The following is an 11469-nucleotide window of genomic DNA, read 5'->3' on the forward strand; positions in this document are numbered from 1 at the left end:
CGCGCGGCGGGTGCCGGGCACAGGCGCGTGAGGCACAGGAGGCGCATGCGGGCGCGCACTACACGCGGCAGGGCGGCGAGCTGCTGCGTGTGTGCGGGCGAGGCTGCAAACGCGCTCGGGAGTCGGCGGCTGCCGGAGGGCACGCTCCGTGGCGGTAGCAGGTACGGCAGCAGGCAGCAGTGAAGTGGCAGCGGGCGGGGCTAGTAGAGGACGACATCGAGGGAGGGAGAAGAGGTTGGGGCACGGTGAGCGCGGTGTTGGCGCACGTACGGGGCGGAGGTCAGGGGCACGCGAGCGCAAGCAGGGGCAAAGCTCCGGGCACATGTTGGAACAACGGTGTACGACAACAAATTCGAAGAGGGGCAAGGAGGGGGATAGAGGGGGAGCTCACTTTGAGCCTCTAGATGAACAAGGTGGGCACAGCGAGGCTCCGGCGAGGCGAATCGTAGACAAGCACGGCGGTGCCCGAGGATGATGACGACGGCGATCCAGCGATGCAACGGGGATGGGCTCGATCTGGTCCTTGTAGACGAAGCAGCGAGCAGCGGAGGTTCTTCTGGGCGTGCTAAGTCGACGTGGGGTCGAGGTTGGTCATGGCTGCGAGGTGCTCCATCCCACGGTGGCGTTCAAGCCCGATCCCGATTGGATCGGGGAGAGGGAGAGTGGGGGCGCGAGTGGGGGGAGTGGGGGTGTCGGTGACTAGGGTTTCGGCACCAAGGGGTTAAGGGAGTGGGGATGGGCCGTCCTAGCATGTGGCTGGGCCGAGGCCCAGTGGGAGGGGGGCCTTTTGGCTTTTATTTATTTTATTTTTATTTTACTTTTCCTTTTCTGTTTTCTTTTATTCCTTAATAGTTATAATTTTACAAAAACAAAATCCCATAACTAAAATAGAGTTACAATTCCAACTACTGCCACAAAAAGTTTTACCCCTGAACAAAATAGTTTAGTATTTTATAAAATCCAAAAGGCATTTATTTGATTGCTTTACCTACTATTTTAATTATTTAAGTGCATTTAAATATTTTATAAAAATGTGGTTTCTCCAACATAATTACCTATGCATTACTTGGCACAACGCGAACAATTTAGTTTAAATATTTGAAAACTTTTGTTGTTAGCCTTTGTTTTAAATTTGAATTTGAATCGGTTTTGAATCAACGCGAGTTTAATTATAGTAACCAAGGTTACATGGCATCATTAAGAGAGGATCACTGTAGCTTAATTATCCGGGCATTACAGATGCAGAGCATCCTTCCATCATCCCCATGGACTCTAAAACAACACATCAAGCACCACGTGGACATATGACACGAGATCGAGAACGCGCAATGGAAACCGAGGTGAACTCCTTCCTACTTGAAATGCATCTGGATACAAGTGGAACTTGGTTGCTACCTCACCAAAATGCTCTATGTATCATTAGGTACGAAGAAGAACACTCACAAGCAGCTAAGGAGCACTACCAAGGAGGAGGGGAAGCACCACAAGTCACCAAGGAGGAAGGAGGGGGCCAAAGGCAGCAAGATTGCAAGTCACAAGCGACCCCGTGTGCACGGGCCCCCGAGACCACGTGCCCACAGGCTACACATGGAGCTACGGCTGTAGCACCCTGTGCGCACAGGCGTGTACCATGTGCACGGGACCCCCTAATACGTCCATTTTACATCATGTTTTCTTACTATTGTTTATAATGTTTTTATCCACAATAATGCTTTTGGAGTAATTCTAATGCCTTTTCTCGCATAATTTGCAAGGAACACACCAATAGGGAGAATTCCGGCAGCTGGAAATCTGGACCTGAAAAAGCTACGTCAGGCCACCTATTTTGCACAACTCCAAATAAGCTGAAACTTCACGGGGAATTTTTATGGAATATTTAATAAATACTGAAGCCAATAATCACCAGAGGGGGCCACCACGTGGGCACAACCCACCTGGGCGCGCCAAGCCCCCCAGGCACGCCCTGGTGGGTTGTGGCCTCCTCGGCCCACCTCCGATGCCCATCTTCTGGTATATAAGTGATTTTGACCTAGAAAAAATAAGGAGAGTACTTTCGGGATGAAGCGCCGCCGCCTCGAGGTGGAACTTGGGCAGGAGCACTTTTGCCCGCCGGCAGAGTGATTCCGCTAGGAGAACTGCCCTCCCGGAAGGGGAAATCATCATCATCATCATCACCAACAACTCTCCCTTCTTGGGGAGGGCAATCTCCATCAGCATCTTCAACAACACCATCTCCTCTCAAATCCTAGTTCATCTCTTGTGTTCAATCTTGTTACCGGAACTATAGATTGGTACTTGTGGGTGACTAGTAGTGTTGATTACATCTTGTAGTTGATTACTATATGGTTTATTTGGTGGAAGATTATATGTTCAGATCCATTATGCTATTTAATAACCCGCTGATCTTGAGCATGATTATTATTTCTGAGTAGTTACCTTTGTTCTTGAGGTCATGGGAGAAATCATGTTGCAAGTAATCATCTGAATTTGATATGTGTTCGATATTTTGATAGTATGTATTTTGTTATTCCCTTAGTGGTGTCATCTGAACGTCGACTACATGACACTTCACCATATTTGGGCCTAAGGGAATGCATTGTGGAGTAGCAATTAGATGGTGGGTTGGGAGAGTGACATAAGCTTAAACCCCAGTTTATGCGCTATTTCGTAAGGGACCGATTGTTGGGGAACGCAGTAATTTGAAAAAAAATCCTAAGCACACGCAAGATCATGGTGATGCACATCAACGAGAGGGGAGAGTGTCGTCCACGTACCCTCATAGACCGTAAGCGGAAGCATTATGAGAATGCGGTTGATGTAGTCGTACGTCTTCACGATCTGATCGATCCAAGTACCGAACGTACGACACCTCCGAGTTCAGCACACGTTTAGCTCGGTGGTGTCCCACAAACTCCGATCCAGCAGAGCTTCGAGGGAGAGTTCCGTCAGCACGACGGCGTGATGACGGTGATGATGATGCTACTCACATAGGGCTTCGCCTAAGCACCTCTACGATATGACCGAGGTGGATTATGGTGGAGGGGGGCACCACACACGGCAAAAAGATCAACTGATCAACTTGTGTGTCTATGGGGTGCCCCCTCCCCCGTATATAAAGGCGTGGAGGAGGGGAGAGGCCGGCCCTCCTAGGCGCGCCCCAAGGGGAGTCCTACTCCCACCGGGAGTAGGACTCCAACCCTTTCGAGAGTAGGAGTAGGAGAGAGGGAAGGAGGATAGAGGGGGAAGGAAAGGGGGGCGCCGCCCCCTTCCTTGTCCAATTTGGACTAGAGGGAGAGGGGCACGCGACCTTCCCTGGCCGCCCCTCCTCTTCTCCACTAAGGCCAAACAGGCCCATTACAGTCCCCGGGGGTTCCGGTAACCTCCTGGTACTCCGATATTTGTCTGAACTTGCCCGGAACCTTTCCGAAGTCCAAACATAGTCATCCAATATATCGATCTTTATGTCTCTACCATTTCGAGACTCCTCGTCATGTTTGTGATCATATCCGGGACTCTGAACTACCTTCGGTACATCAAAACACATAAACTCATAATACCGATCGTCACCGAACGTTAAGCGCGCAGACCCTACGGGTTCGAGAACTATGTAGACATGACCGGAGACTCGTCTCCGGTCAATAACCAATAGCGGAACCTGGATGCTCATATTGGCTCCTACATATTCTACGAAGATCTTTATCGGTCAAACCGCATAACAACATACGTTGTTCCCTTTGTCATCGGTAAGTTACTTGCCCGAGATTCGATCGTCGGTATCCTCATACCTAGTTCAATCTCGTTACCGGCAAGTCTCTTTACTCGTTTCGTGATGCTACATCCCATAACTAACTCATTAGCTACATTGCTTGCAAGGCTTATTGTGATGTGCATTACCGAGAGGGCCCAAAGATACCTCTCTGACAATCAGAGTGACAAATCCTAATCTCGATCTATGCCAACTCAACAAGTACCATCGGAGACACCTATAGAGCACCTTTATAATCACCCAATTACATTGTGACGTTTGGTAGCACACAAAGTGTTCCTCCGGTACTCGGGAGTTGCATAATCTCATAGTCATAGGAACATGTAAAAGTCATAAAGAAAGAAATAGCAACAAACTAAACGATTAACATGATAAGCTAACGGATGGGTCAAGTCAATCACATCATCCTCTAATGTGATCCCGTTAATCAAATGACAGCTCATGTCTATGGTTAGGAAATATAACCATCATTGATTTAACGAGCTAGTCATGTAGAGGCAAACTAGTGACACTCTGTTTGTCTATGTAGTCACACATATACTAAGTTTCCGGTTAATACAATTCTAGCATGAATAATAAACATATGTCACGATATAAGGAAATATAAATAGGTACTTTATTATTGCCTCTAGGGCATATTTACTTCAGTCTCCCACTTGCACTAGAGTCAATAATATAGATTACACAGAAAGATTCTAACACCCATGGAGTCTTGGTGTTGATCATGTTTTGCTCGTGAGAGAGGCTTAGTCAACGGGTGTGTAACATTCAGATCCATATGTATCTTGCAAATCTCTATGTCTCCCTCCTTGACTTGATCGCGGATGGAATTGAAGCGTCTCTTGATGTGCTTGGTTCTTTTGTGAAATCTGGATTCCTTTGCCAAGGCAATTGCACCAGTATCGTCACAAAAGATTTTCATTGGACCCGATGCACTAGGTATGACACCTAGATCGGATATGAACTCCTTCATCCAGACTCCTTCATTTGCTACTTCTGAAGCAGCTATGTACTCCGCTTCACACGTAGATCCCGCCACGATGCTTTGCTTAGAACTGCACCAACTTATAGCTCCACCGTTCAATAAAAACACGTATCCGCTTTGTGACTTAGAGTCATCCGGATCATTGTCAAAGCTTGCATCGACGTAACCATTTACGAAGAGCTCTTTGTCACCTCCATAAACGAGAAACATATCCTTAGTCCTTTTCAGGTATTTCAGGATGTTCTTGACTTCTGTCCAGTGATCCACTCCTGGATTACTTTGGTACCTCCCTGCTAAACTAATAGCAAGGCACGCATCAGGTCTGGTACACAACATTGCATACATGATAGAGCCTATGGCTGAAGCATAGGGAACATCTTTCATTTTCTCTCTATCTTCTGCAGTGGTCGGGCATTGAATCTGACTCAACTTCACACCTTGTAACACAGGCAAGAACCCTTTCTTTGCTAGATCCATTTTGAACTTCTTCAAAACTTTATCAAGGTATGTGCTTTGTGAAAGTCCAATTAAGCGTCTTGATCTATCTCTATAGATCTTGATGCCCAATATATAAGCAGCTTCACCGAGGTCTTTCATTGAAAAACTCTTATTCAAGTATCCTTTTATGCTATCCAGAAATTCTATATCATTTCGAATCAACAATATGTCATCCACATATAATATTAGAAATGCTACAGAGCTCCCACTCACTTTCTTGTAAATACAGGCTTCTCCAAAAGTCTGTATAAAACCATATGCTTTGATCACACTATCAAAATGTTTATTCCAACTCCGAGATGATTGCACCAGTCCATACATGGATCGCTGGAGCTTGGACACTTTGTTAGCTCCCTTTGGATCGATAAAACCTTCGAGTTGCATCATATACAACTCTTCTTCCAGAAATCCATTCAGAAATGCAGTCTTTACATCCATTTGCCAAATTTCATAATCATAAAATGTGGCAATTGCTAACATGATTCCGACAGACTTAAGCATCGCTATGTGTGAGAAAGTCTCATCGTAGTCAACTCCATGAACTTGTCGAAAACCTTTCGCAACAAGTCGAGCTTTGTAGACAGCAACATTACCGCCAGCGTCAGTCTTCTTCTTGAAGATCATCGGGCAAGTCAACCAAAGTCCACACTTTGTTCTCATACATGGATCCCATCTCAGATTTCATGGCCTCAAGCCATTTTGCGGAATCTGGGGTCATCATCGCTTCCTCATAGTTCGTAGGTTCGTCATGGACAAGTAACATGACTTCCAGAACAGGATTACCGTACCACTCTGGTGCAGATCTTACTCTGGTTGACCTACGAGGTTCGGTAGTAACTTGATTTGAAGTTACATGATGTTCATCATTAGCTTCCTCACTAATTGGTGTAGGAGTCACATGAACAGATTTCTGTGATGAACTACCTTCCAACAAGGGAGCAGGTACAGTTACCTCATCAAGTTCTACTTTCCTCCCACTCACTTCTTTCGAGAGAAACTCCTTCTCTAGAAAGGATCCATTCTTAGCAATGAATGTCTTGCCTTCGGATCTGTGATAGAAGGTGTACCCAATGGTCTCCTTTGGGTATCCTATGAAGACACATTTCTCTGATTTGGGTTCGAGCTTATCAGGTTGAAGCTTTTTCACATAAGCATCACAACCCCAAACTTTAAGAACGACAACTTTGGTTTCTTGCCAAACCACAGTTCATAAGGCATCATCTTAACAGATTTAGATGGTGCCCTATTTAACGTGAATGTAGCCGTCTCTAAAGCATAACCCCAAAATGATAGCGGTAAATCGGTAAGAGACATCATAGATCGTACCATATCTAGTAAAGTGCGATTACGACGTTCAGACACACCATTATGTTGTGGTGTTCCGGGTGGCGTGAGTTGTGAAACTATTCCGCATTGTTTCAAATGAAGACCAAACTCTACTCAAATATTCTCCTCCATGATCAGATCGTAGAAACTTTATTTTCTTGTTACGATGATTTTCCACTTTACTTTGAAATTCTTTGAACTTTTCAAATGTTTCAGACTTATGTTTCATTAAGTAGATATACCCATATCTGCTCAAATCATCTGTGAAGGTGAGAAAATAACGATACCCTCCGCGAGCCTCAACATTCATCGGACCACACACATCAGTATGTATGATTTCCAACAAATCTGTTGCCTGCTCCATAGTTCTGGAGAACGGCTTTTTAGTCATCTTGCTCATGAGGCATGGTTCGCAAGTACCAAGTGATTCGTAATCAAGTGATTCCAAAAGTCCATCAGAATGGAGTTTCTTCATGCGCTTTACACCAATATGACCTAAACGACAGTGCCATAAATAAGTTGCACTATCATTATTAACTCTGCATCTTTTAGCTTCAATATTATGAATATGTGTATCACTACTATCGAGATTCATCAAAAATAGACCACTCTTCAAGGGTGCATGACCATAAAAGATATTACTCATATAAATAGAACAACCATTATTCTCAGATTTAAATGAATAACCGTCTTGCATCAAACAAGATCCAGATATAATGTTCATGCTCAACGCTGGCACCAAATAACAATTATTTAGGTCTAAAACTAATCCCGAAGGTAGATGTAGAGGTAGCGTGCCGACCGCGATCACATCGACTTTGAACCATTTCCCACGCACATCGTCACCTCGTCCTTAGCCAATCTTCGCTTAATCCGTAGTCCTGTTTCGAGTTGCAAATGTTAGCAACTGAACCAGTATCAAATACCTAGGCACTACTATGAGCATTAGTAAGGTACACATCAATAACATGTATATCACATATACCTTTGTTCACCTTGCCATCCTTCTTATCCGCCAAATACTTGGGGCAATTCCGCTTCGAGTGACCAGTCCCTTTCCAGTAAAGCACTCAGTCTCAGGCTTAGGTCCAGACTTGGGTATCTTCACTTGAGCAGCAACTAGCTTGCAGTTCTTCTTGAAGTTCCCCTTCTTTCCTTTACGCTTTTCCTTGAAATCGGTGGTCTTGTTGACCATCAACACTTGATGCTCCTTCTTGATTTCTGCCTCCGCGGCCTTTAGCATTGTGAAGAGCTCGGGAATAGTCTTATCCATCCCTTGCATATTATAGTTCATCACGAAGCTCTTGTAGCTTGGTGGCAGTGATTGAAGAACTCTGTCAATGACACTATCATCAGGAAGATTAACTCCCAGTTGAGTCAAGTGGTTGTGGTACCAAGACATTCTGAGTATATGTTCACTTACAGAACTATTCTCCTCCATCTTACAGCTGTAGAACTTATTGGAGACTTCATATCTCTCAATCCGGGCATTTGCTTGAAATATTATCTTCAACTCCTGGAACATCTCATATGCTCCATGGTGTTCAAAACGTCGCTGAAGTCCCGGTTCTAAGCCGTAAAGCATGGCACACCGAACTATCGAGTAGTCATCAGCTTTGCTCTACCAGACATTCATAACATCTGGCGTTGCTCCTGCAGCGGGTTTGGCATCCAGCGGTGCTTCCAGGACGTAATTCTTCTGTGCAGCAATGAGGATAATCCTCAAGTTACGGACCCAGTCCGTGTAATTTCTACCATCATCTTTCAACTTTGCTTTCTCAAGGAACGCATTAAAATTCAACGGAACAACAGCACGGGCCATCTATCTACAACAACATAGACATGCAAAATACTGTCAGGTACTAAGTTCATGATAAATTAAAGTTGAATTAATCATATTACTTAAGAACTCCCACTTAGACAGGCATCCCTCTAATCATCTAAGTGATCACGTGATCCACATCGACTAAACCATGTCCGATCATCACGTGAGATGGAGTAGTTTTCAATGGTGAACATCACTATGTTGATCATATCTACTATATGATTCACGCTCGACCTTTCGGTCTCAATGTTCCGAGGCCATATCTGCATATGCTAGGCTCGTCAAGTTTAACCCGAGTATTGTGTGTGTGCAAAACTAGCTTGCACCCATTGTATATGAACGTAGATCTTATCACACCCGATCATCACGTGGTGTCTCGGCACGACGAACTTTCGCAACGGTGCATACTCAGGGAGAACATTTATACGTTGAAATTTAGTGAGAGATCATCTTATAATGCTATCTTCGATCTAAGCAAAATAAGATGCATAAAAGATAAACATCACATGCAATCAATATAAGTGATATGATATGGCCATCATCATCTTGTGCCTTTGATCTCCATCTCTAAAGCACTGTCATGATCACCATCGTCACCGGCTTGACACCTTGATCTCCATCGAAGCATCGTTGTCGTCACGCTAACTATTGCCTCCATGACTATCGCTACCGCTTAGTGATAAAGTAAAGCAATTACATGGCGATTGCATTTCGTACAATAAAGCGACAACTATATGGCTCATGCCAGTTGCCGATATCTGTGTTACAAAACATGATCATCTCATATAGTAAAATTTAGCATCATGTCTTGACCATATCACATCACAACATGCCCTGCAAAAACAAGTTAGACATCCTCTACTTTGTTGTTGCAAGTTTTACGTGGCTGCTACGGGCTGAGCAAGAACTGCTCTTACCTACGCATCAAAAACCACAACGCGGTATAGTGATTGCTTTTTGATCTTCAGAAAGAACCCTGTTCATTGAATCCAATTCAACTAAAGCTGGAGAAACAGACACCCACTAGCCACCTATGTGCGAAGCACGTCGGTAGAACCAGTCTCGCGTAAGTGTACGCGTAATGTCGGTCTGGGCCGCTTCATCCAACAATGCCGCTGAATCAAGAATCTACTAGTGACGACAAGCAATATGCATATACCCATGCCCACAACTCCTTTATGTTCTACTCGTGCATATGACATCTACGCATAAACCTGGCTCTAATACCACTGTTGGGGAACGCTGTAATTTCAAAGAAATTCCTACGCACACGCAAGATCATGGTGATGCACAGCAACGAGAGGGGAGACTGTCGTCCACGTACCCTCGTAGATCATAAGCGGAAGCGTTATGAGAACACGGTTGATGTAGTCGTACGTCTTCATGATCCAACCGATCCAAGTGCCGAACGTACGACACCTCCGAGTTCAGCACACGTTCAGCTCGGTGACACCCCATGAACTTCGATCCAGCAGAGCTTCGAGGGAGAGTTCCATCAGCACAACGGCGTGAACACGGTGATGACGATGCTACCAACGCGGGGCTTCGCCTAAGCACCACTATGATATGACCGAGGTGGATTATGGTGGAGGGGGGCACCGCACACGGCTAAAAGATCAACTGATCAACTTGTGTGTTTATGGGGTGCCCCTCCCCCGTATATAAAGGAGTGGAGGAGGGGGAGAGGCCGGCCCTCCTAGGCGTGCCCCAAGGGGAGTCCTACTCCCACCGGGAGTAGGACTCCAACCCTTCCAAGAGTATGAGTAGGAGAGAGGGAAGGAGGAGAGAGGGGGAAGGAAAGGGGGGGCCGCCCCCTCTTGTCCAATTAGGACTAGAGGGAGAGGGGGCGCGCGGCCTGCCCTAGCCGCCCCTCGTCTTCTCCACGAAGGCCCAACAGGCCCATTACACTCCCCGGGGGGTTCCGGTAACCTCCCGGTACTCCGATATTTGTCCAAACTTGCCCGGAACCTTTCCAAAGTCCAAACATAGTCATCCAATATATAGATCTTTATGTCTCTACTATTTCGAGACTCCTCGTCATGTCTGTGATCATATCTGGGACTCCGAACTACCTTCGGTACATCAAAACACATAAACTCATAATACCGATCGTCACTGAACGTTAAGCATGCGGACCCTACGGGTTCGAGAATTATGTAGACATGACCGAGACTCGTCTTCGGTCAATAACCAATAGAGGAACCTGCATGCTCATATTGGCTCCTACATATTCTACGAAGATCTTTATCGGTCAAACCGCATAACAACATACATTGTTCCCTTTGTCATCGGTATGTTACTTGCCCGAGATTCCATCGTCGGTATCCTCATACGTAGTTCAATCTCATTACCGGCAAGTCTCTTTACTCATTACATAACGCTACATCCCAAAACTAACTCATTAGCTACATTGCTTGCAAGGCTTATTGTGATGTGCATTACCGAGAGGGCCTAGAGATACCTCTTCGACAATCGGAGTGACAAATCCTAATCCCGATCTACGCCAACTCAACAAGTACCATCAGAGACACCTGTAGAGCACCTTTATAATCGCCCAGTTACGTTGTGACATTTGGTAGCACACAAAGTGTTCCTCCGATACTCGGGCGTTGCATAATCTCATAGTCATAGGAATATGTATAAGTCATGAAGAAAGCAATAGCAACAAACTAAACGATCATCGTGCTAAGCTAACGGATGGGTCAAGTCAATGACATCGTCCTCTAATGATGTGATTCGGTTAATCAAATTACAACTCATGTCTATGGTTAGGAAACATAACCATCATTGATTTAACGAGCTAGTCAAGTAGAGGCAAACTAGTGACACTCTGTTTGTCTATGTATTCGCACATGTACTAAGTTTCCGGTTAATACAATTCTAGCATGAATAATAAACATTTATCATGATATAAGGAAATACAAATAACAACTTTATTATTGCCTCTAGGGCATATTTCCTTCACTGATTGGATCCAAAAGTTTAATGCTATGGTTAGAATTTATTCTTATTCTCGTAGTTGCGGATGCTTTCAGGAGGGTTAATCATAAGTAGGAGGTTTGTTCATGT

This window comes from Triticum dicoccoides, chromosome 5A (assembly GCF_002162155.2).
Source record: "Triticum dicoccoides isolate Atlit2015 ecotype Zavitan chromosome 5A, WEW_v2.0, whole genome shotgun sequence".
Taxonomy (NCBI): domain Eukaryota; kingdom Viridiplantae; phylum Streptophyta; class Magnoliopsida; order Poales; family Poaceae; genus Triticum; species Triticum dicoccoides.